The 26519-nt window shown below is 45.1% G+C and overlaps 1 protein-coding gene across 5 annotated transcripts in view; it reads right to left on the reverse strand.

Annotated features, from left to right (window-relative positions):
* The window catches only part of LOC138569515 (uncharacterized), a 485233-nt gene that overhangs the window by 430103 nt on the left and 28611 nt on the right, over window positions 1-26519 (reverse strand). Inside the window, exon 1 of one of the 5 annotated variants that reach the window (XM_069647561.1) lies at window positions 9389-9449. The exons of the other annotated variants lie outside the window; for them this stretch is intronic. The gene's annotated coding sequence lies outside the window, so the exon portion shown is untranslated. Of the gene's footprint in view, window positions 1-9388; window positions 9450-26519 lie in introns of those variants that run through there. 5 annotated transcript variants of the gene reach the window in all.

The raw sequence follows: 26519 nt of genomic DNA on the forward strand, positions 1-26519 counted from the left end.
AAACTTATAATGACCCCCATAGTCGTCTTATTTCCCACAGCATGCAGCATTATGCACTCTTCCCATTTCTCATCACCCCCATTCGCATTTCATAAGGGACAAATGTCCCTGCTAATAGTCTCCCCCTCCCTCCCATCAGTGTCCAATTGTTCCCACTGTAATTGAATTGATATTTTATTTCTATCGCGCTCGTACATAAGTGTTTCTGAGCACGACAAGGCAAGGGTGGGGAAACAGGGGAGAACAAAACAACGATCTTACTAGGCCCAGTGACATCGAGAACGCGCAAGTGCAAGGGAGATGCTCCACTGACACACGGCAAAATGTTAAGATGAGGCACAGACCACAGAGATCTGCTCTGCTGCCTGAGCGCCAAGTTTCCCATGAGTGTGAGCAGACCTGAAAAAGCTTTGATCAGGCCAGGCCCAAAGAAAAGTTGGGACTATTGCGAGCCTGAAAAAACGGTGTGCGCAGCACGGCCAAAACCCCCGAGTAAGAGTCAGTCCCGCAAAATATGTGACGGTTGGCCACCTTAAACTTTGACCAGAACTTTTACTTTAGAAGGGATTATCGTTGAACAGACTAACGATACTCCGCGCAGTTTGATTTCCTTTTTAAATCTTCCTTCCATGTTGGTATCGGCCTTAAACCACGCCCATCACTGAACACACAAATACAACACTCAATGCCAATGTGCTGCGCCAAAAGCAAGCATGTCTGTGCCCAGAAAAACCCAGAGACTAAACATTACACCAATACAATGAGAAAAACGAAACTACAAGTTTCAGAATGCAACTGGAAGCAAAAACCAGGACGGGCTCAAAGAGACCCGCATGGAACTGGAAATGTTTGCAGCTATGTAAATGACACAAAATAATCTGCACTTATTACTGCTTGCTTGAAGATCAACCGTCCGACGTATCCTCATTTTCTGACTGATGCCGAAACTTCCCTCTTTCACCCTCATGCCCACCCTACTGCTACCCCCCTCGACTCCCAGCCGCTACCTTATTACTACCCTATCTAACCGTGATAAATAATGCTGCTTCCCTCACCTCTACCCGCCCAGCACCCTTTAACCATACTAAAGAAACCCTCCTTGGATTCCTCTACCCCATCTAACTTTCAACCCATTTCTCTAAATTCTTAGAAAGAGTGGTCTATTCCCAAATCTCTAAACATCGCAAGCATTTCCTTCTCCTGCCTTGTACACAATCTGGCTTTCATCTCGCACACTAACTTCTTCACGTCACCTATTCTCTCCTCTCCGCTTGACACCAACATTCCTCCATCCTAACTCTTCTGGATCTCTCTGCAGTTTTCAGTGGCGGATAACTCTACTGTTCTGGCTGCTCTCTCATGCCTTCGCTGGCTCGGTTCTACAGTGTCTTTTACAAGGACCCCCAGCCCACAGATTGTGTTCCCTTTGTCTTACTTATCGGAGTCCCTCCACTCCAGTGTTTCTTCCTGCGTTCAGACAGCTCAATCCCGTCTGTCCTCCCGGTATCTCCTCCTAGACCCATTCAATACCTAGATACTCCTCTTTCACCCACGATTACCCACTCTTCAACCCCGTCTCGGCTCTTTTCTTTCCTTTTTCTTCCATTTCATTCCCTCCCACCGCCCGCAATCTCGTTATTAGCTTTGACTCGACATTTGCCTTCTCTCTTAAGGATGTGTTGCTCTCCAAGATCAATACTCCAGTTCGGTGGCAGACACAAAAGTATTGGAATATTCTGTGAGGTTTTCAACAGGACTGCCTTAAAACGGAATATGATTTAGCCTGCTTCTTTTAGAAAACGGCACTGTAAAATTCTCATATGTACGAGATTCTCAATTTCCGTGTATTACCAGCTATGATGGAAATAGCCAGTGGGATAGATGTTGCAGCAGGTCTCACGTGGTGCTGAGTCATGGCTGTGGAGCAGCCTACTCGCAGGCAGGCTCCCCGTTCCTTCCTCTTCTCTGTCCACCGGTTTCCTTTCAGTTGATGAAGAAATGATGCCCTTCCATAACCGCCAATTTCCTCTTCGGCTCCGAAGCAGATGTCCTTACTGGGAGGCACATCGAGCACCATGCTGGGCTCCAGGAAAGCACTGTTGCGCGCTTCTTAGCTTCAATGCCCTATAGCAGTGTCTGTGCAACATGAAGGTTACTGACTTCCTGTCGCCCAAGATGAATATAATATTAATAATTGGTAATAGTGACCACCTAAAGCAGGAAGAACTACTGTGTATGTGAGCTAAGTTACTATGGTAGGCCAGCCCCATCACTGCAGATGATTTAGCAAAATACTGCTGCTCCTTCTTAATTACTGATTACGTGCGGCGGACCCACGCCGGCAATACTGCTGCTCGCTGTGGGTCCCCCGAATCAGTCATGTTTGAGAAAGAGCTTTTTTGTTTTTTTTTTTTTACACCCAAGATCGCTAGGTTTCAATACAGGTTAAGTTAATCACCCTTGACTGAGTTTTTGGATTAATGTCCAGTTCAGCAGTCCCGTTAGACTGGCAAATATTCACTTAGTTATTATCCCCAAAAGGACACGAAAAGTTAACAAAAATGCACATAAACCACAATAATTGCAAGTGACGCAAGTTGTTTTTTAAAATCTTCCCTGGTCGTACTTTTTTACAACTTGCAGGCACTTCTTGTATTGTGAAAAAAGGCCCATTTTCCTTTGTTTTTCCCTGCAGGTCCAATTCGTGCCCTTCTTTTCTCTAGAAACAGTTCAGCACATGTAAAGACGAACTCTCACACCCGGCGTAGAACCATTGTAGTCATTGCCCCCGTGCACCTGGGCAATGTTAGTTTTAGACCAATGGTCCAACAATGGAAAAAACAGTAGGTTGCTCTAAATGACCCCGTTTCTCCTAAAAGTTAGTTCCTTCATATGGGTATCAAAATCCATAATCAGGCAGTTTCAAAACTGTCATCAATGATACTTGCCACTAACGCCAAACTCCTGAGACCCTATGTCGTTTCCACTTGGCTCTATTGAACGATTTACCAAAGCGTCAGAGCTGGTGCTTGCTGGATACTGGCGAATACAGGAAGTGGGCATTATTAGGAGCCCTCTTCCTGGGCGTAGATGAGACGGACAATGGCTGCTTGATGATCTGAACCTGTTTTATCTAGGAAGTAGAATCACCCTACTCAACACAAAATCTATCTCCACCAGTAGGGGAAAATCATATGTTTCTATAAAGGAGATAAGATTAGACGAATAATTTTACTAGACCCTTCAATCCAAAAAGAAAATCCCTGATTGTCCGGCAAACAAAGTCTGTAAAAAATAGACTGTAAGCTATAAAGTATCAAAAATAAGATAAATATTTAATTGGAACAATACGAGTTCAAAAACAGACCCAAAACAAACATAAGAACACAGTGGAGCCAATGGAATAATACCTAGATTTGTCGTCTAAAAACTCAAAAACATGATTACACAAACACAAAAGACATATAATTAAAACAAACATTCTGCATGTGTTGTCAAAACAATTCCCAACATGTTTCTGTTCAAACGGGCGAACATTCTTCAGGGGAAAACCTTCTGTAATATATGTTGCAGACTGTTTCAACACTGCGAGTAATGGGTCGGATTTCATATCACCAGAATAGGATGTACCTGTGTACTTTCTTAAGGGGTATGCTGGCAGTTGAAGCTATCCCGCAAAACGCCAATCACTAGGTGCATCTATTATTTCAATCGGCGCATCAATTCCACCCCAATATTCGGTCAAATGGGTACTTAAGTCAGAATATCGAGCTGACGATGGAGCAATATAGGACGCAAAACATGGCATCCCAAACTGCACAGTATTCCATGCTTCATGTCTTAGTCACTACATACGAACGGCGGAGGAACAGCCTCTCATCTAGTTCCGTCAGAGGCGTCCGGCAGATCCAAAACACAGTGTTTTGGATATTGCACGGCCTCACAGCAGTCATTGCGGGAAATAAGGGAGAAGCAATTGCCTCAAACGGGGGAACAAGGGCCAACAAACCGCAACATACCCTTAGAACCCATCATATCGATGTCCCCCCCCCACACCAGCAACAATCCAAGCAATACCAGCACCAGCTACAGCACAGCCACAAGTGCCAGCAGCACCAACAACTGCGCCCACAATTGCACCAATGGCAACCATGGCAGATACATCAGGAGCTTTAAAGGCATGGTCAACTCCCGTTACAGTAGGTCAAACAGGGCAGAGCAACAGCAATCCAACGGACATAGCAATGATCTGCAATGCCCAGTTAGATTTAAAAATGAAATCTTTCCAGACTGAAATACTGAATAGATATAAAAGATGCCTAGCATGGAACATTGACGCCACAATCAAAGAAGCCATATGGGCCAAGGAAATCATAGAAATCTTCTCACTATTAGAAGCCCAACGCAAAGGAAAAGATGCGTTTAGCGACCCTAAAAAGATAGACGAGAAAGCCATAGCCAGAAACGCCCAGGTAGAAGCTGGGACAACTGGCTTCAAGCTTTCGCCATCTTGGCAACAATCTATGAGGAGAAATTTCCCCATGATGGGAGAAAAATATGGGCCTATAAGGCTAAAATAAGAGAGGTTAAAGTCGCTCAGAAAAGGAAGACCTGGCTAGCATATGACATCAGGTTTAGGAGAAGCATGTCAGAGAGGCCAGCCATAGAATGGGACGAGGTCCAAAATGATTTATACATGTTAAATGCCGAGCCTCCAGCGGAGGAAGAGGCCTCCCAGAACCCCGCCAAGAATACCAAAAACACAGGTCCCAGAAATAACGATAATGAGAAGCATAGAAAGGGGGAACAGCCCTTTCGTAAGACCCAGCCATGGGCGGCTAAGTCTAATACCCAAAGGCATAACAAAAACCATAGTTAAAAAGCCAACACCTCATGCAGGAATTTTGGGAAAAACCAATGCTCTTGGGGTAAAGAATGCTGGTACAAACACACGTGCACAAACTGCAACAGTGACTACGCAGCAAGCAACAGCACCAAACTGCCAGCCAAAAACTCCAAAGACTAGTGCCAGCAACGTTTTTTTTCAACCCCAGTCTTGGCACCAGGCAGAACACTGATCAACCCAAACAATTTTAGAGATGCGCTATTGAACTACCCAGACAGAGAAACCAGCAAGACTATCTGGCAGGGTTTCTCCAAGGGCTTTGTCATCCCATTTCAGGGCACAGGGTCACAGAACATCCCACTAAACCTAAAATCGGCCAGGGACAAACCCAAATAGTGGAGAGCAAAATCTGGAAAGAACTGCTTTTAGGCAGGATCGGTGGACCCTGGGACCACATGCCCCTCAAAGAATACATAATATCAACACTAGGCCTGGTCCACAAAAAAGAGCCTGGAAAAATCCACCACCTATCCTACCCCAAAGGCCAATCCCTCAATGACGGCATTCCACACACGGAATCCGCAGTATCCTACACACACTTCCAGGAGGCAGTAAGACTCATACAGGAATGTGGCAGGAAAGCCCTGATGGCCAAACTAGACATCAAATCCGCTTTCAGACCACCCAGACTCCCAGCAATGGTTAGGTTTTTCTTTTAACAACAAATTCTATGTAGACAGATGCCTCCCAATGGGGTGCGCAGTATCCTGGGCCCTATTCGAACAATTCAGCTCCTTTTTTCAATGGTCTTTCCAAAAGCAGAGACCAGGAACTAAAGTAGTACACTACCTAGATGATTTTATGGTAATGGGCCCAGCAAACTCAGAAGAATGCAATGGGGCTCTGGCGAAATTAGAAGGAATGGCCGCACACTGGGGCATACCTCTAGCAAAAGAAAAAAACCACCAAACCAGCCACCAACATAATTTTCCTGGGCATTGAAATAGACTCTGCACAAGGACTATGCAGGATCCCGAAAACAAAAAGCAGAACTCTTGGAGAAGATTCAAGCCCTGATGACAAAAGACAAAAGGCACAGTTAAAGAATTTCAATCTTTAGCAGGCAGTCTCAATTTCGCTGCCAGAATAATCCCCCAAGGGAGGGTATTTTTCAGAAGCCTGGAACAAAAAAATCAAGTCATTTACCAAACCCCACCTACACATCCGACTAGGCGCAGAGGTGAAACAAGACTTGGAAATCTGGAGGAATTTCCTAAAAAACTTCAATGGGACCTCACTTTGGTGAACGCCTTTGAATACATGGACAAAAAGGGTAGTTTTTACCGATGCAGCCGGGAGTAAGGGGTTTGGAGCCATACTAGACACAGAATGGGTGGCAGGACACTGGCCCAACTCATGGCAACAGGCAGGGTGGACAAAAAAAATTCAAATAAAAAAATAAAAAATCACCCTCCTAGAAATGTTTCCCATCTGGCTAACATTATACATCTGGGGCAGGCAGCTGGCTAACACGGAACTCTTGGTTTGGTGCGACAACATGGCAGTTGTAGGATCCATAAACAGAAGGTCTACCAAATGCCCTTTAGTGCTAAGAGTCCTACGAACCATCACAGCAGTCACATTAAAAGAAAACATTGTGGTCAAAGCTAAACACATTGCTGGGGCAGATAATAACATTGCAGATGCTTTATCTCGCTTTCAGTGGCCAACATTCCGGGAGCTAGCGCCGCACGCCCGGGAACAGATGATGCCAATACCTGCAGAATGCTGGGAAATAATTGGAAAACAAAAATAACGGCATCAACGCCAGCGCCAGAGAGCCAAGGCCGGGATGTCCAACAAGAACCAGGCACCTCAAAGACGGGTGCCAACAACTCCCTAGGCTTCCTCACAGAGATGGCAGGGAAAGCGCTGGCAAGCATCACCACAGCGCAATACAGTAAGTGCTTACAAACAGTTTCTAAAGCCACAGGTGTAAAACACATAGAGTTAATAACGATTAAAGACATAGAAATATTTTTTAAATGGGCACATGAACAAGGCTTTAAGAGAGATTGAGCTAAAAGACACCTAGTTGCAGTCTCATATTTCTCACAAATTCGGGGTGATGCGGACCCAACCTAAAGTGTCCTCATTTCTTATGCATTGAAAGGCTGGGGCAGAATAGAAGGCCCCCAGGTAGACACCCGCCACCCCCTTGATTTCAACAAACTGGTACAAAATCACAAACCAGCTGGAAGCCATATGTTGGCATCCTTACGAGATCCTATTGTTCAGAACAGCTTTTTCCCTGGCATACTTTGGGGCTTTCCGGGTGGGAGAGCTCATTGCTTCCACCACCAAGGCCTCTAACTGGCTGAGCGTCATGGAAGTCAGGGTCAGACAGGAGAGCATCAACATAGAAATCCAACAATCAAAAACTGGGGTAAAAAGAACCATCAACATCTGTTGCATAGATGAGGCAGTAAACTGCCCGGTATGAATTAGCAACCTCTACTATGCACAAAGACTCAAGGTTGGGGGAAGGTTTTTGATCCACAAGGACGCCTCGGCACTAAGTCGCTACCAATTCAAAGGGGTGCTGATGAAAGCAATCAATGCGGGTTAGGACCCCAGAGGTTTTGGCACCCATTCCTTCAGAATAGGTGCAGCCACCTCAGCATGGCAAGGAGGCTTTGCCCCCCCCCCCCCCCCCCCAACAACTAAAAAACATAGGGGGCTGGAAATCAGATTGTTACAAAAGATACATTAGACCGCAGCTAATTTAGCCAGCCGTCCTCAATTTTTCTTTCTCCTCCCCCCCCCCCCCTTCATACAGAAACACCAGGTGAAGGGAGGCACTCTCTCCAATCAGCATGGATAGTCGGCCACTCTTATCTTCAGGACGGGCCGATGGGCAGAGGAGACCAAAGAAAGGCCACCTTTCAGGAACACCATTTCCTCATGGTGGAGCTACAGAGGCCTACGATGGGCAGAAATCCATGAAACACTAGCAGAACTGGTCGCATACAGAGACCCGCCAGATTTCAGATTTTCTGATCATACACCTAGTGGGCAATGACCTAGTATCCTTTGGGAGGAGAAAGTTATTTGAGGACATGTGCTCCTCCCTTGCAGGTATCTCACATAATTGGAAAGGAACAGAAATATACTTCTCGGCCATCCTACCCAGAAAGAAATGGCAAGGGGCCAACTGCTACAAATCTGTAGAGATCTCCAGATGAAAAATCAACAGGGGGCTAGAAGAATTTTGTACAGCAAGATGACTGGGCTTCATAAAGCACCCAGCCATTACACTGGGTGACCCAGACCTTTTTCACAAAGACGGCACCCACCTATCAATCAAGGGCATGGAACATTTCTTTAGAGAAATTACAGCAACTCTAGCCTCCAGGGATTGTCAATAGGAGATACTTTTGGGGGAACGCGGTCAGCCGTCAACCTTCCCAAGTGTGGTGGCACGGGCCAGAGGGGGTAACCCCAAGACCCGGTGCCCAAAAGTATTGTTATTATCTTAGGATATGTGATTACTGTTATTTGCATCTGTACAATAAAACCTACGGCCTTTTATTGCCAACACTTGACAAACAATGTGTGAGCCAAATTATTCTGGAGGAGGGTATGGGTTCGGCAATGTACAAATATGCATGCACATGGGTTCAGCAGTTACTGCACTTTGCACCTTCTCCCTCATAGGACATGGAACGAGACAAACCCCTACAATAGGCAGGGCTGGCCCTATGGATGGGTCTGCTGTGCCATCATCGCCCAGCGCCCCATTGTTAGGGGGGGACCCGCATGCAGGCACCATCTGGCACTTGTAAATCAAGTTTGTTTTTAAGAGGAGCTGCGCTGTATCCAGAACGATACTGTCTCCTCACAACCTACTGTGACTTTCTAAAGAAAACTACATGCCCCTGCCATGTGGTCAGCCCTGGCCCATCAGATGATGAGCAGCAGGTCATCCAGGGCCTTCCAAATACAATTTATTTCCCTCTTAGTTTTGCAGAGCATTTAAAGTGGAAGCTATTCATAAGTGATGGTTCATTTAAGTAGGCATTGTTTTTTGGTAATGGACCAAAATGTCGCCCTCAATATTACGACGTCAAAGAATGGCAATTTCTTTATTTTTTTATAGATTACCATTATATATATATATATATATATATATATATATATATATATATACATATACACACCACCCCAAATTACCTATATATATATATATATATATATATAATAGTAATCTGGGGTGGTGCGGGGCTCTCACCCGGCATATGTATGTTGTGTAAGGGGGGTTGAAACGTATTTTCGGCCGTCGTAATAATGGTGGTCCCAATAATCACATAAATCCGTGTTTTTGACAAGTTGTTCAAAACTTTTTGTTGAAAGAAGTGAAAAATGCACATTTGAATTCTTTAAACAACCACAAAAGCACCAGTTAGTCACCTAAAATCGATGCCTTTGACCATGGCAATTAAAGAATGCACAGTTTTTTAAAAATATCTCCCGAATACTCACATGTTCTTGTTTGACACACCAAAAAGCATATTTGTTTGTTGAAAGCCAGATTTTCCCCCCTCTTGCTTTAAGAAGCATGCTGCCTTTGTTAAACAATGAAAAAGAGGCAGGTTACCTTTTCACACATTTGTGTTCCGACTACAAACATTGAAAGTACATTTACAAAACCTACAGCCAATTTTATTTAACCTTCTGCTGAATTGCAATCTGGTATTAGTAGTCTTCCATTCAAGATGGGGGAAACTAACTCCACAAGCATACTCTTTTTGCTCAACATATTTCTTTATTTATATATTTGTCGGAGTACTTTAAAAAAAATAATATGTACTTTTCAGGCCACCTTTACAAAATAGACTATTGTTGCAAGACAAACATGGGGATGCAGAGATGGAATGTGCGTCATGATCATTAGCGACGGATGTGGGAAGAGAGGTTGGTGGCCTGGAGACTGGAGAGCTCGTCTTCCCTGGACCTGGCCCTATGATTTTCAAGGAAAGTCGAGAATACTCATGGGTGAACAGGTGAGTCTCCGCCCACTTTTTCCAGAGGGCAGGTGCCACCCCCCTTGGGCTAGTTTGTGGTCCGCATTATCAAAAAAAATATAAAGAAGATTTGTTCACTCATGTGTTCGGACAATGGCATTGGATCTCAGGTTGTCGCATTCCCGGAGCAGTTACACACAAGACCGCATCAAAGTGTCATCAAAGCAGGTCTTTTATTTGCGATTTTGCTTTACAGGAACATTTCAATATGGACATTTGGGGTTAAAGGTGAGTGCCTTTAATACTTTACTGGCAACGTTTTAGGAACATCTTCCCTTTTGGGTTATTTGTCAGATGGTTATGAATCAGTTTTTTGAAAGGCCAACGCTTATTTGTCCCGTGTACTTTCTTCTACCAACTGTGCAGATTTCACTTTAAGATGTGTTCACTTCCTGTATGTATGTCAATGAGACCCCCACGTTTTTTAGGTCTCGAGTCCTGCTGATTTTGTTAACGCATTAGATTATTGAAACTGCTTAATCTCACTGTCTCACAGCCGTTCTAGTAAATCAGGTCTGTTTCGATCATTCCGGCAAATAGGGTCTGCTTTGATCACACTATACTGTGCCCTGTCTGCCCCAAATTCAATCCCAACCCTGCCATTCTTAAAACCTGCGTCCACATTCTGTAGGTATGCATCTTAAATTAATAATTCACTCAAAATAATCCTCATCTGTAGTTATAAATGAAAAGCACATTGCTACTTTGGACAGTGTGGCCAAATGCATACAGCACAAAAATAAAAGCAATTGATAAACTGCTATAAAACACAACAGTTAGCAGAACACAATCACAATGTTTTCACTGCATTCCAAAGTCAAATGAAGTTTTCAAACCAAAGTTGTAAAAGGTCCTGTGGCAAATAATATTTCTACCAAGTACAGCTAGGTACATGTGTGCGAGCAAGTGCCCGAGTTCCAGACTGGTCTCAAAATCTGCTGTTTTCAGTTAACTAAAGTGTGTGTGCTCCTGGGCAAATACTGTTCTAACCTTTCCTTGTCTGCCAAAATTAAAAATCTCTAGAACCGATTCAGCTCACATGGTCTGCTGCTCTAAAAAACGTCTTGCCAGATATGGAATGGAATAGCTAGCCGTGACAATTCAGAAACCGGACATCATTTATTTGTCTAATGACTTACTCCAGGCAACCTCTTTTATAGAACTTTACATGAACACATCAGGTATTACACTCATTGATGTCATTGAATATACAAATATTGAGGCCCCCCTATATCTTTTGCCGACTAGGGTTGGCTCTCACAACAGGAGTACCAGTACCACAAAATCATTCCACAATAACTCGATCAATATGTACTACACCATCTCATTTCCGAAAGGTTGTGTGGCTTTCAGAATTACAAACATAGCAATGTTTTTATTTATTTGTATTGGGAATTTATAATGCATCTATACAGCAAATGGTGTTTCAAGGCGCATCATGCCTCTGGCTGACACCTACTGCAATACAATTGCATGTTTGTTGAACGCACCAACGTGCAGGAACTCGGAGGCCCACATTGCGAGGGTTCACTAGACATCATTGCAATAGCTCCCGATATATTGAAAATCTCTGCATGCAAATTCTTGGGTGGGGCTCCAGTGGGCAAGGCTGCTTCTCACACAACACTCTGGTTTAGTATGTGTACAGCCTGAAGACAGGAGAAAGCGCTGAACACAGATCAAAACAAACAACGAACCCTCACACAGAACGATCTTAGAGCACGCTTTATCATGGCTGATGCATGTTTTATGCATCACCAAGATTGACATGACCTGGGATTGTCTCTGGAGTGGTGTACTGAGCCCCTGTCAGTTGCAACCGGATCTTAGTCTGCTGGAGGAAAGAATACAGGCACGGGAAGGATACGATGGGCAAGTGGGAAGTAGATGCTATCAACACAAGTAGAGAGGGGTGCAGCCAGGAAGAATGCTTTGCGATAGCCTGGGTGCATCGCAGTCCTGGTAGGTAGACTATAGTTCTGCAAAAGGTTCCTTAAAGTGACGTGATAATTGGGTTGTATTTCCAAGGCAGATTCAGAGAGTTGTAAATTACTTAACAGTGGGATATTGGATGTGTGAGATTCACGGCCTCAGAGGAAGCGCATGCAGTACCAAACTACAGTATAGCGAAGAGATTCAGACTGAGTACACCCTATGGTGCTCAAAAGGAAAAATGCAGACAGTAGTTCTTACATGGATTGCAATTCGCCTAATATAAATGCTAAAAAGCAAATTGTTTCAGATGCCGTTTTAAAGGGGGAACTCGTGAACGATCCGTTTAAGAGGTGATGTTTTGTTAAGCACACGCCATCCCCCAGAAGGCTTCATAGAGTTGTAGGGTTAATACTCTAATCCAATGTCCTGCTCCCTGGAAACAGATGAGTAGGTGAAAGGCCTGATGTGTGCGCTCTGCACGTCCCAAAACTAAAGATTGTGGAGTACAGCTGCGCTGCTGTGGTCAATACTGTGTATGCCTACTGCTACACAGTGAAGAGACAACGAAAAGAGTAATGACCCGCAAATCACGCTTCTCCTGATTAGTAATGTATATTAATAATATTCAGTTCTGTATATGGTAATCAAAAGTCCATGTTATTGGTGTGCTTTATTGACACCCTGTATCAGCCGACACGTGTTTCGACAATAGCGTCGTTCTCAAGGCTGATATATTCATATAAAAAAAAAAAAGGTTTTGTGCCAACCAAATTAAAATAATCAAATTGCAGTAAAAGTAAAAAATATGAGAAATATATATATATATATATATATATATACACACATATACAGGAAAAATCAAAAATATTACAAATTAGAAAATAATAATACATAAATGAATAGCAAGATTCACATACCAAATTTGTAGAGATCAATGTTATTCAATATGGGGAAGGAACAGGAAAAGAAAGAATGGCAATAAGTTATGTTCATTGTCAATTTTAAAATCAGATTATACCGTTATGTGTGATTAGCATATAGATCATGCATTGTTCATGCTCGTGCAGCACCCCAAGTCACACCATATAATTTTCTTCTACATTAATCCAGTGTGCATGTTAGTTAAAGATGTGACTAACTATTTAGATTGCTATGCAGTGGCTCTTAAAAAAATGTTTTAATCACAATGCGCTTGCATTGTTTAATATTGAGTCTCACCTATATTCTGGCAATTATATTGTGGATATAATCCAACCGGATTGTTTATTCAAGAATGATTCCTGTTGTGGTTGTATTCATGACTCATATTGTGATCATTTATTACCTGCGAACATAGGAGTGAATAGGATATGAAAATCAGTATTTTTGTGATAGTGCTTGGGGCTTTCTCTATGTATGCTGCTCATACGCATGCAAGCTTACCCTCCGATAACCGGTATTGTTAAAGTTCCTGAGTCACTTAAAAATTCCAAGTACATATGCTCAATTGTTCACGTTATGTTCGATTCACTGTGGGTTACCTATTGGTTAAAACTGCCTGTTAGTGAAAAATTGTATATAGTTCAACGTTGTTTCCTAAAAGAATATTTATATCAATCGTGCACACTTACCATATATAAGGGTTCAATCGCATTCTAAGTTGTTATACGTGAGTCAAAGACGCGTCCACCGGACGCGATGTCTTAAATACTATGAGTAAACGTAATCCAAGCCGGCCGCGATCCGGTATAATCACGCATGCGTCTGGGGCCGTTCGCTGTTCTTTTGCGCATGCTCCTTGAACAGGAGTAGTGTTCTAACGGTGCGCAAATGCCCCTTTTGATGAAACTGGCGATTAGTGTTCGCGCAAATTCCCATCTAATATTCACCAAATTATATATGAAGCTGAAGATATTGTGCTCAAATATAAATAATCTGATAGTATAAATACATGTTTTAGTGATAAACAGTATATACTTTAGGCATATTGATGCCCGCAATTTATGCGATATTGTTATTTACTCTTGACATGGGGTCATTGAGTCCGCTGCTCGGACAGAGCAATGCGTGATGTATATTGTTTAAACTATACATTAATATGTGCCCTGCTACCACACACAATCAAAATAGGACCCCAACAGGTGGGTGGGAACTCCCATGGGCCCCATCTAACAACTAAACAGACGTGTTCTTTATGAGCACTAATAAGCGATGTCCCGGACAGAGTTCAAGAGGAAGTGTATTGCAAGAGTAATATGAAAAAGATAATGCGCAAATGCTCGTCTTTTTAATATCAGGTATACATCGAAGAAATGTATGTTAAGCTGGAAGTTGTCTGCCCCTTTGATAGCAACATCTCCGCTTAAGTAAGATGTGATCCTGTCCCCCTACCCCCTCGAAACGCTTTGTGCGTCAGGCATAGGGTCTTAAAAAGAATTCCATTCTTCACCGCATTGTAGCTGCTACACTTTGAACCCTCTGGAGATGGGCAACTTGTTTATACCCCACAATACCCAGAAGCATTGTTCCTCTGGAGAAGGAAATGTATGTCACCATCAGAAAATTGTTTGCGCAAGTGCAAACAAGAGATGCAAAACGGAATGAAACATGCTTGGACACCGAGAGGTCGGAGTTTCTATCTGATGAATTATGCTTTGGCAGCAAATACACACATAATTATGTGCTGGGAGAAATAACACTTTTTAAAAATATAAATCATGTTTCCGATATACAATGTACATCAAAAGGAACTGTGTCCGTTTCCCATCAGAGTTAATGTCGTCTCAGAATATAAAATGCCTCTGGAACACATGCATCACATGCTTTAGTGCAGTACAAACATCAACAGTGTTGTGCACTATCGTACACACTAGCTCAATATGAAAGGGTGATCTACAGCCCGACACACCAGCGACACTATATCACACAGTGCTGGTCAATGCTGCTTGATGACCCAAAAAGACCCAATATGACACTCGGCTGTCCAATGAGAGGCGGTGACACTCCATATGTATGGCAAACTGCTGACACCATTGTGATGCTGCTTAATATGCCAAAGGGCAGAAGGTACCATAAAAAGGTGTCTAATATGACTCACTTCATTGCAGTGCTGCTCAGTACACCAAAGTGCTGTGAGAACCATATGAATGGTGTAAGGGTCAAAATAAAGGTTCCATGATAATGCCCTTTCGCAGCTTCTCTCTATTGGGCATCTTCTAGCAAGTAGGAGCCACCTTTGGGGAACAAGGAGACAATGTAACGGCATCCTAGAAACCCAGCTTCCACAAGAGATACAACCTATAACCTTTTATCCACGATATATATATATATATATGTCCCAGTATGCTTTCAATTAAGCCTTATAGACCTAGCCTAGGGCTGTACCGGGAGTTATGGGACCTGAAGAGCAAGTTGAAAGTCAGAGCGCAGCAGGGGTCTTTCACAAGGTCTTCAGGGCCCATAACTCTTGGTAGAGCCCGAAGGCGTGTTCCATAAAGCTACCATGTCCCATTTTTTTGTTTTCTTTAAGGCAATCTGCATAAAGTGGTTGCAGTGAACTGGCTAGTTCCTGTCATCTACTAGGGAGGAGCAACCAAACAGCCGGGCCTCGTCTGTCGGGTGCGTCTCAGCGAAAGTCTGCAGGCAGCGAGGGGGGCGGGTGGCAGCTCCACCTCACCTAATAAGGTACGAAGTGGGAGGCGGGAGATTTCTCGTGCCCGGTTCACGTATAAGTGTGGCCGAGGCGAGAAGGCGAGCGGCACTGGCTGAGGGCATTTGCCCCCACCCGGAGAAGTATGGGGTGGGAGATTTAGGTGGCCAAGCTGCTTCTGTCAGGTGTGGCCCGGGCGAGGAAGAGAGTATAGCTGACAGCATGGATTTAGTGAAGAGTGAGAGCACTGTGCTGAGCGCCATGCAATGCTGGCAGCATAACTGCCAATGCGATGCTCCAATGATAAGAGGGAGTGCTGCACTGAGAGCCATTGCCTGGGGGAATGGCAAGGCTCCCCTCATTGGCCGATTTCTAGACAATACGATTTTCCGAGTCGTACAGGCTCGCATAGCCCAGAAATGGACCAATAGGGGAGTGCCACATCACTCCCCTGGGACATAATGTCTTTTACACATGCCACAAAAACAGTGTTGTCACAAAGGAATGTTTTTGTGCAGCAACAGCTGGCATCAGAGTCAAAAGTAACTCCTGGTGTCAAGCTAAACAGGCCTTGATAAGCCATAAACCGGAGCTAAATAGCTCCCAACGAGGTCAATCCCTTTGGTGCTCAATAGTCTTTCCAGTATCATTGCAGTGGTGCTCAAAGTGGTGTCGGAGTGCTGCCAGTACCATTCGAGTGGTAGTCAATTTGCTGGTGATCATCTTCAGGCCACTCTGAACAATCATGATGTCCAGTGACTGAAGCCTGTTGCAATTAGAGTTTTTTTTTTATACAGGGGCGGATGGAAAGCAGGCGTTGCCAGGCCATCTCAATTGCACTCTGCAAATAGAGATATAAAAACCTAGTAAGAAATGTCATAGCAGGCTGTGCAATGATAGAATGGATGAGGCATTCTTCCCAAGCTATAATGCCTAAAGACAGGTGCTACTCTTTGGAGTGGGGGAAAGACACTCAAAGAACATGTCCACATGGCCCTCCCTGGTGTCCTCGGTCTGGGGACTGGACATAAGGCTGGGGGATAGGTGCTTCTGCACCTCTCAAACATGGTAGGAGAGGGGGCTGGTAAGGTTGGGACAACTGCTCCGAGAGGGAGAATTCGTAGACTATGGAGCAGTGGCAGATGCACTGGGAGGAGATAAGATTACCATATTTGAATACCTAAGACTGAACGGAATCTTGACCGACCACAAATGGGGTGAAAAATGGAGACGCCCCCTCACACCCTTTGAGAAAACACTGGACACCACACATACAAGGAAAGAGATTGTGTCCAAACTATACAAGGTCCTGAACACAAGCGATAAAACGAACAGGCAGGGATTTAAAACAAATACTAGAATGGGTTAGCTGGAGAGGAAATTACGGAAGAGGCGTGGGGGAAGGTATATAAACTAGAATTTCATGGAAATCTCTTCACAGCAGATATGGAACACAACTTAAGGTATTACAAGGGTGGCATAGAGATCCCCTTAAAATTTCCTGAATATGTGCAGGGTCGTTCCCATTGTGCCCGAGGAGGTGTGGCATGGTAGGCTCTAGAGGACACATGTGGTGCCACTGTCCACAGATCCAAACATACTGGAGGGATCTACTGGGATGGATGGCGGCAGACACAGGTGAGGTCCTTGCCCTCGGCCCCTTCCAGATGTTATTGGGGCTTCCACCAAGAGAATCAGATACTTATAAGCATTCTAGAATGTGGGAAACAATGTCAAGGGCAGGCAGGGTGTCAGTAGCCCAGAAATGGAAGAGTGTAACGGCTCCGCACAAAAACGAATGGTTGAAGAAACTAAGAGATATGTATCTAAATGGAGGAACTGACTCAGCCATACAGAAATGGGGGTGGGACGTACACTAGAAGGACCATGCCACCCTGCCACTACACCAGGATGTGGGGACGGGATGAAAAGAGGAATAGAACACGAAATGGGGTGTGGGGAGTGGAATAGGAGTGTAAAGGGCAGGTGATGCCTACCTAGATCACTGAAAAGGGGGTACTACGCTGGAAGACGAAAAGCGAGACGGCATGTAGTTGGGTCCTGAAGAGAAGAAGCAAGACCGTGTCAAATTACATCACGACCGCAAGTGTTAGCGGCTCCTTGTTACGAATTGATGCAAAGAGATCGGAGTAGTTGGGCCATTGAGAATTAATTGGTCCCTCCAGATTGAGCTGCGAAGAATCCCTCTTGAGGAAAGAGTTTGAATGTCCTGTAATTATACAGAAAAGGGAGACACAATCTAGTTGAGTGGTGATACTCACCCTACTCTATGCTTATGGGAATAAGGAAACTCCCCTAAATTTTGTCCTGAAGAAGGTTGTATGAACGAAGGGTCGATGAATGTTGACGTCCCGAAAAAAAGACAACCGAAACACGTGTAGACGAACGTCGGTGTAATTAGGAACACACAGACGGAACCATCAAATCGAATGGAGGACTTTTGTGTAATGTAGAATTAGGGTCGGAGGCCGTCCATATATGAGGCCACATATATTTACATGTCAACAATTTGATACGAAAAAGCAAAAAACAGAATGAATGGTAGGAGTGATTGAGTATGAGTGGAACTTGTAGATACTTGCCTGTGGAAATGTTCCAGTATTTTATATGAATTTGATATGCAAATAAAAGTTTTTAGAAATTGACAATTGAACATTTATTGGTATTTATGAAATAAATAAATGTATTGAGAGGCTATTCCCGGTTCCATAGGTCCATTTATTGTTGATTATTGGAGGACCAATAAGGTCTTCAGCCGGACACACAAGGAAACTAGATTGCGACCACGGGTCCCAAACCGAGGAAAAGAGACCCTCGGCCCAGAGGAGGAAAGTGCAAGAAACCACTACCTTTAATTTTGTTGGGGAGGGATCGCGGAGGGGGGTGCAGGTGATGTTAATATTGAGAACCTTAACTGCATCACCTGGTCATGTAGAACTAATTTTCTTTAATAAAAATGGTCAAGTTAAAAAAAAGTGGAAGGCACAATGTTTAAGAGGTGGTTATTGTCATCATAGCTTGTGTTCCTTTGTTTTATATCCATGCAGAACATTTGTTATCCTCGTGTTTTCACATCGGGTTTCCACTTTTGTGCTACAGTGCTTTTTATTGCCGCTTTAAAAATCGTTGGTATGAACTAACCACAGCCATAGTGGACCTCCAATCCGGGAAAACCCCGGGACCCAACGGCATTCCAGTAGAAGTGTGGAAACAAAATAGACCCACAAGCGATAACGCCGCACCGATTGAGGATGTACGAAGCCTCACGCAGAGAGGGATGTCTCCCGCAGGACCTTAGGAAAGCCACTATAGTAGTATTGGCCAAGGCAAACAAACCTCCAGACAGATGTAGTTCTTACAGACCCATCTCTCTCATTAATACCGAAACCAAAATCCTAGCAAAAACACTAGCTAACCGACTACAGCAGATCGTACCCGCCTTGATCCACCCGGATCAATGTGGATTCATGCCGCAAAGATCCAGGTGCGTGAATATACACAGGTTACACACAGCATTGGAGAAAGCGACCACTATTCAGGGCCCATTAGCTTCACTGGCAGTGGATTTTGAAAAAGCGTTTGATTCAGTCAACTGGGAAGCAATCTGGGAAATAATGCAGAGAATGGGATTCGGGCCGCAATTCATAAACTGGGTCAAACTACTGTATAAATCACCGGTAGCAGTAACAAAAGTGAACAGCTATGTATCTAACCCCTTTGAATTAGGAAAAGGGACAAGACAGGGATGCCCCCTATCAGCTATGATCTTCGCGATAGCGATCGAACCCCTTGCAATAGTGTTCAGGGACACAGAGACATGGAACGGCTTCCGCTGGTCTGAAAACTGGGAAGGCAAAGTGTCCCTATACGCAGACCACCTGCTTATATACAAAAGACTCAGTAAGATCCTGCCCCATAGTAACTACTGTGCTGGAGAGATACGGCTCGTTCAGCGGCCTACGCGTTAACTGGGCCAAATCCATTCCGTTCCCATTAGGACAGGAAGTAGAAACAATACCATCCCACTGCCCCTACCAAGTAGAGAGGGAACAATTCAAATATCTGGGTATACAAATCACGAACAACTTGAACGACTACATTCCTAAGAACTTACACCCGGTAATGAGAAAATTTGCGGAAGATGTCCGACACTGTTCAACCCTTCCATTAGCACTATTAGGCAGAGCGGCACTCTTCAAAATGATGGCCCTGCCCCGTTTCCTATATATAGTGCAAAATGCCCCGTTACATGTCCCTCCAAACGAGTTTAGGAAAATAGATCAAACACTCCGGAAGCTGCTATGGAATGACGGCCACCCACGCATGGCGCTCGCTACTCTCCAGAGGTCCATATGGGAGGGTGGAATTGGGCTCCCCCGACTGCAGACGTACTACTGGGCCAGCCAAATGGCAGTCGTGAATGATCTGCATGGAGACACCTCTGCGTCACATAACAGACCACCAGAGATGGACACTCCCGAAAAACCCATCATGAAATACCTCTACAAGAGGAAAACCCGAACGACATTCCCACCATGCAATTACACACAACCCAGATCTGGGCAGACATACATAAATTTGTGGGATGGGAAAATAAGCTATCCCAAGCACAGCCACTATGGAACAACAAGAACCTCCCGTAAGTGTACACGCTTCCCAAATGGCCGAACTGGTCACGGCATGGGACGCTGACTTTAGGCAAGGTCGTGAAAGAAGGCAACATAATTCCATTTACAGAACTGGCAATCCGCTTCAACCTCCCGCAATCCGAACAATACCACTACACCCAGCTGCATCACGCACTACAGGTCAGCCTCCCCGATATGAACTCCCTGCTGGAATACACCCCAATAGAACGAAACCTATTCCCAGAATGAATCACCCACAAAGTAACATCGGTTTTGTACATTGCCATAATCTCTTTCGGCACAACGGAACTGTCAGGGCTACAAGCCAAATGGGAAACTGACATGGGTACTATACTACTGGAGGAATCGGTCTCTGCACTGATGTTTCCCAGGGAAGTGGCTATATCGCCAAGAGTTAGGCTGATTCAACTAAAGATACTGCCCAGGGTATATTACCCTAGGGTAGCCCTCTATAATTGGGGAAGGATAAATGATCCAGCATGCCTGCGGTGCAGGATTGAGGAGGGTACCTTCTTCCATATCCTGTGGGATTGCGCCCACATTCAACAATTCTGGGAGGCATGTTGCAATGAATCATCAACAGTCATGGGCAAATCTATTCCTAGAGACCCAAAACTAATATCGCTGGGAATGGAGGATGACATTGAATGGTCAAGAAATGAAAAGCTGTTTCTGTTCACCACCACCGCACTAATTAAAAAGGAACATTGCACAAAAATGGGGGTCGGAAGTGACACCGAGTTATGATCAATGGGTGACAGATGTGGACATTTGTGTTGCAATGGAGCGCAGGGTGTACACGGCCAGAGGATGCACGGTAAAGGCGCAAAAGGTATGGCAAAGATGGGAAGACACCCACTGAAATACAACTCAGAATAGTTGATTGAAGGGACAAGTTGGGGCACATCTTGGCGTTTGTGTGCTCATAACAGGGGAATGGGGTATGATTTTATGTAAAATGTAGACTCATTCTCAACTATTTGCATGTACTGGGGGGAAACAGACAATGACCTTTTAATTAGTAATGTGCTTGTATTTGTTTGTTTTAAAAATCAATAAAATGTATTATAAAAAAACTTGTGTTTCACATGCTGCATTGCATTGCTTTCCCGTTACCACACTAGCACCATCCTAGTTCAGGACCCACAGGCCAACCTCCTCCTCTTTGACTGGATCCTGCCATCTCTCATTAACTTCCTTCCTACTCCTGCCTCTCCTCCCACTTCGCACACTGTTCCCCACATCAGGCTGACGTACCACACCCCTGTACTCCACCTCATAAAACCTTGAAAGGCAGACATAGTTTCCACCAGGCGAACCCTCAATGCCTGTGTTAGGCAGAAACCTGTGCAGTTCCCTCTGGGACCACTGCAAAAGATTTAGGACTACAGGCGTTTGGCAGTAAACCCACTTGGTAGCAGTCTGTACCACACAGATTCACTTGGTAGCTGTGGCTGAGCAGTCAGACTTCCCTCAAGAAGAGTTAGGCAGTATACAGAGTATTCACAATAGGTCAAGAGCACACAATAGAACAAGTAAACACTGACCAGGGCTTGGTGTAAAAGAGATCATTATTTATTTAAAACCACATCTAGAAAAACACACAGGCACTAGTAGTAAGCAATTCAAAAACACGGTCACTAAGAGATATACACTCCCTTAAAAGAATTTTAGACAAGTCTTAAGTAAAGCCCCACTTATTTTCAGACAGCGGTGAGCGCTTAACGTAGATGGTACTCTAATAGTTCGTTTCAAAAGGGAGAGAAAAGCAGAGAACAAGTTGAAACAGATCCCAAGACTTTTACAAGAACATAACGAGAGAAAGGCAAGGTAAAATCGTGAATTCAGAGTCAGTAGGCTGGATCCGCTTTAAGGGGATCGAAACGAAATGTGTCCAGGGTCACACGGTTGCAGTGCACAAAAAGTCTTGTAATGGTTCAAAAAGCAGTTGGACCAAGGAAAGGGACCAGTTAGAGGGTCAAGGCGGCCAGCCCAGTCCAGAAGGTTAAGGAGTTATTATTACCTTGTAGCAATCTTTAGAAAGGGAGGCCTGGCGGACACGGTACCTTAAAGTGGTGAGAACACTCCAGCGGGGGCAGTTGTTCCTGGCAGCAGATGCAAGCCGGTGCGTCGTCCGGCGGGGGAAGAGGATCTCATCGTGGAGAAAGACAGGAGTCTGTTGCACTGCCAGGGAAGAGACCAGCTGCGGGGTTTCTCGGGTACAAGGAGCGGTTCGTTGATTCGCGGTTCAGTGGTGAGTAGATATCCGGCCGCCGGGGTGCTTGGCACGGGCAATTCGACCACAAACCGGTCTGGGGTGCGAAGAAAAGAAGGTAAACTGGTTGTGCCCACCAGCCTCTCCAGCCAGGAGATCTTCTCTGCCGTCGGGAAGTGGCGAGTCGGTTCTGCAGGGCTCCATCGGTGGTGTCATCGTGGTAGGTCGGCTCAGCTTCTCCCTCGTCGGATTCTCGGGTCCTGTGGCGATTTCTGAAGTTCCAGTCCCCAAAGCCCTGCTTTTATGCAGAACACCCCCATTCACTCAGCCTAGCTGTCACTCAAACATGCTACACAAGAGTGTGACTTGAGTTACCAAGGTAACTCAGTCCAGGGTGCCTAAACCCCCTCCCACACCCCCTGTGGTACCCAGACAGAGTGGCACCACTTTTGGAGGCTTCTGTGGAGAAGCCCGCCAAAAAGTGGAACAAAGGGCTCGACTTGGGTTGGAGTCATAGAAGAGAACACAAACGCCATTTTGGGATCGAGTTTTGGCAAAAAATACCAACCGGAGAATTAATATTAATTAAATAAACCGGCGGTATGTTCGAGGCTATGAGAATTAAATAATTAAAGTTGGTAGCCTCGAACAATGGGAAAATCCCATAGGAAAATATTTGCGGTCGAATATAAAACGTAGTTTCCACTGCCACTAGCCAAAACTCGATCAGGGGGGACGGAGACGTGCCCCCACGACTAACAGACCCCGGGGCAATCGAATTGCCCCTACCAGTATGTCCACAATATGATGGTTTGTACTGGCTTCTGTTAATAATTTGGGACTAGTAAAGCCAATGGTGACTTTACATGCCCTGGGAGACAGTAGTCCGTCCCAGGGTATGGAGTCTATGGTGGGTGTCACTACGACACCCCTGTGTTACTGCACGGAGGGTGCTGTGTTACACACATTGTAAAAACACATAAGACCCTATGGAGTAAAGGACCCCATAGCCCATAGAACACATAAGCAGTCAAAGGAACACCATAAATCATGTCCAAGAGTGGGAGAAAAAGAGTCTCACTCTTGGCAGGAGGAAAAAAACAAAGTCCAGAAATCCAGCAAAGCTGCTGGGGGACTCACTAGGTTAGGAAATTCAGCCTAAAGAGAGAATTCTCCCTAACAGCCTGCTCAGCAAACAAACACTCTGCTCCGTGAGATTAGGGTCCGGTTGGTCCCTTATTTTCAGCTTTACGCAATTCCTTGGCGAGCCTTATTTTGCCAATAGTTAATAGTTTTGTTTAATGCTAAATCAATCGCTGGGCAGCACTCTTGGTTTTCTTGTAGCCTGAAGAAGATCAGACTATGTACTCAATGCAGCAAATTTGTCTTTTTACGAAAAAAGGACGGAAACCAAATGTCTTGCGCCCTCAGCGAGGTTTATTTTCCAAATAATAAATCAATAGTTTCAAATCGATGCCCTCTACTTGTGTTTCACTGTCTTAAAGTGCCAGACAGATCTTCAGGAGGGAATAACAAACTATTTTTCTGATTCATGTGTCATGTTCTCCTATCCATTCTTAACATATTTGATATCTTAGCAGTATAACGGTTTGTTTGCGATTTTCTCTCGCCCAAAGTTGCTAAAATGGTCTTGTATTTACTTTAGGCAGCGTTTTCCCTTTTCAGGCTGTCCCAATTTTTTAGGTTCAAATTTTTAGTAGGGCTTTAGTCCTTGTTGCTTTAGTGTTTGCTGATTTCTGTAGTCGATCCTTGTTTGCGCAAAATCACTCGGCCTGATAACCGGTCACACTCTGCTCCGACCTTGACATTCAAGCACTTACTGAGACATGGTCAATGCCACCTCAGTCACTGCTTTTGACTCCCTCCTACCTGAGGGCTTCTCTGCCATCCAGGCCTGGTGCACTTCCAATGATCTCTGCCTCAATGCCAGCAAAACAGAGCTCCTTCCTATTGGGACCTCTGCACCAGACTTCTGCTCTTCACTCTGCCTTCTTCCATGGGCTCTCCCCCTGCTCCCTCTTATGAAGGCAGAGACCTCAGAGTCATCTCTGACTCCTCCCTCACACTCAGGACATTGCCAAGAAGTCCCACATTCAGCTCTTCTTCTCAAAGGAATTCTACCTTTTCTCACCTTCCACCAGAGGCTCAATGTTACCCGGGCCCTGGTTCTCTCTAGGCTTGACTATTGTAATAGCCTCATCCTGAATCTTCCTTTGTCCACTCTGTGACCCCCCCCTCCAGTTAATCCAGAATAGGGCTGGGAGACTTATCATTGGCCTCAAACCCAGGGACTGCATCTCTCCTGCCCTACAAAGTCTTCACTGGCTCCCAGTTGCTTCACAGATTAAATTCAAATCCCTCTGCGTCATCCACAAGGCTTTCTGGTGCAGAGGACCACACTATCTGCAACTCTGTCTTACTAAATACTCCCCACGCTAGACCTCTGCATTCCTCTGGCACCAATTACGTATGTGTAAAGTGGTTTGCTAAGCAGAGGGCAGGTGATCAATAACTTTCGTCAGCTGGCTCCCTTCTTTGGAACAGCACCCCCCCACCCCCCTTCATCTTGACCAGGACATTCTTAAATTCCGGAAGAATCCTCAAGACCTTCCTCCTTACCTCGATCCCTCTCTCTCTCCCTCCCTCCCTCTCTCTCTCCCTCCCCCTCTCTCCCTCTCTCCCTCTCTCCCTCTCTCCCTCTCTCCCTCTCTCCCTCTCTCCCTCTCTCCCCTGCTAAGCACACAGCAGCTTGATTGGTGTGCAGGGCCCTTATGCTTCCTCTGGCCCTGACCTTCCACACTGCATCACCCCATCCGATGTCCATCCTCAGCATTTGCCTCGGCTCACCCTCCACCCTTGGTGGCTTGCACTTGCCTATATGGCACTTCACTTACTGCTCACCCACGAGCACCACAGCAACCTATCCCTTCTGCACTTGAACGTTCTGAACACTCATAAGGCATAGTAGGTTCGTCTTCCCCTCCCCTTTGTATTCTTATTTATTATTCTTATGTATAGTAAATGTAACTGTTCTATCATCCCCTATCCCCTCCCTGTGGCCTTGTGGGCGCTTTGAAACAGTATTTGTTTCCTGTATAAGAGCCTAACAAGAGAACAATAAATAATAAATTAAATCTGTAATGTTAGGCTAAATCATGCTATGCCACATTAGGCTGTGCAAGGGCACAAATTAAGAGCCCACAATTTGGAATCAATTGCCTCCCTTCAGACTGCCCACTGACATCTCAAAGACACTAACAATAGCACCACTCAAGCTTACATGGGATTATCGTACAATGCCGCTGGGCATGCACCGTGAACTAGTAAATAAAAAAGCCAACCACACATCACATTAGAACCACAAAACTGCTGTGCCTGCAAGTACCAATACAAATGTGAATTTTATCTATAAATACTGTGATGTTTTGGGCACTGGACCAAAGGACAAATGTGCTCTAAATTGAAGGAAAAAAAATGCTAATTTGACACTAGTTCCCACCAGGGCTGGCTTTAGGCATGGGCAACCCGGACAGTCACCTGGGGTGCAATATCCGCCCCCTATTAGCCACCCCGCCATGTCAGCTTAGGAGGGGGGAGGGGGGTTGTTTCAAGGGCTCTCCTGAAGTGGCGTGGTGGGTGAAGGTGCTCTATTGGAATGAAGTGTGTTACACTCTTGTGCTGGAGCTGGGGCACTCCAGCACGAGAGCAGGGTTCTTTTCATTACGATAGGGCGCTGCTGCTAAACCAGCGTGGGGCAGGTTTGGCAGTGGCACTCTATAGAAGTGAATCTCCGGCAGCGGGGAGTTAATCACTTAAATAGAGTGCCGCTGCTTGTTTGGCAGCAGTGCTATATTTGGCAGAGCAACACCCAATTTGGCGCCTTCCCCCACGCGCATCCTATGCGCGGTAGGGGGGGGGGGTGCCACATTTTGTTTCCTCGCCCCGGGCGCTGCCAGAGCAAAGGGCGGCTCTGGTTCCCACTAACATTTCTTGAGAGGTTAAGGGGCCCTCACGCAACTTAGTTTGCTCCTGACCAACAAAGTTTGTAACTGTGGCTCCTTGCCCACAATTTGAAGTGTTAGTCCAAGAACTCCCCTCAAGTTTCCCTGTTCCATTCAGG

The sequence above is a fragment of the Ambystoma mexicanum genome, chromosome 2q (genome assembly GCF_040938575.1).
Source record: "Ambystoma mexicanum isolate Mex_15411 chromosome 2q, UKY_AmexF1_1, whole genome shotgun sequence".
NCBI lineage: Eukaryota > Metazoa > Chordata > Amphibia > Caudata > Ambystomatidae > Ambystoma > Ambystoma mexicanum.